Source organism: Aplysia californica, unplaced genomic scaffold (genome assembly GCF_000002075.1).
Source record: "Aplysia californica isolate F4 #8 unplaced genomic scaffold, AplCal3.0 scaffold00036, whole genome shotgun sequence".
Classification (NCBI taxonomy): domain Eukaryota; kingdom Metazoa; phylum Mollusca; class Gastropoda; order Aplysiida; family Aplysiidae; genus Aplysia; species Aplysia californica.
Window position 1 is genome coordinate 1,443,750 of NW_004797306.1, and position 1,018 is coordinate 1,444,767.

Below are 1,018 nucleotides of genomic sequence, written 5' to 3' on the forward strand. Positions count from 1 at the left end.
GGGGGGTTAGAAATTACAATAACGTTTACTGTAACATTGTAAATCATTTTCAACTCATTGACGAAATTTGGAAAGAAATATGAAAGATTGTAAAAAGAAAGTCCAAACTTTTAAGAATCGAATCCAAGAGATGACACTAACAGAATTTCTGCGTAAAAGGTAATATAAGGTGAGATGAGATGAGACGAGATGAGACATGCAAAGACTTATCAATCTTTCATTGCAAGAAACTGACCTTTACATAATCTTTCTCCATCTTCTACGACGCAAAATACATGTTTGGCATTAGGCTATACCTTCACATCACGTTTTTCCTCTCTCAGTCTTACCCTCATTCCATCACTAACACTTAACATGGTGACTCTTGTATTTTCTCTAGCAATACTTCTAATCTTCAATATTTATAAGACCTAGGCCTAATTCAACTGCAAGTGCCGAAAAAAAAACTTTTACCAAAACTAGAAGAAAACTAAAATATGTTTAGCAAAACTAGATCTATTCATGCGGAGAGAAAAAAGGGGGTGGGGTGGGGTAGTGGAGTTGAGAGTGATAAAAAGGAACTTTAGAATTATTTTGTTACCATACCTGTTTTGTTTGTGTGTTTTTTTCAACCTTTAATTTTTTCTGTTTTTCCTCGGCTGTTTTGTTTGTCTATTTGTTTGTTTGTTTATTTATTTGCTTGTTTGTTTGTTTTATTTTTTTTTACCTCGTCCCGTTTTTCTTATTGAAGCCAAATGTGGTCAGTAATAAAACTGTGCTCGACAGGGTTCATTCTCGCGTTACTGGACATTTTTGGGGGTTGTATTCTTGCATGAGTCAAAGAGACAAAAAAAAGACGGGAATAGATGAGGATTTGTATAGGGTGAACTTCTTCATAGAGGTTGCTTAATTTTTTCCTTTCACCCAATTATGGAACTAAACACGCTCAACTTAGAAAAAAAAACCCCTCAAAACAACACACACAATAAATAAATACATTTCTGGAAAAAAAAATAATTAAAAAAATAACGAAAACATA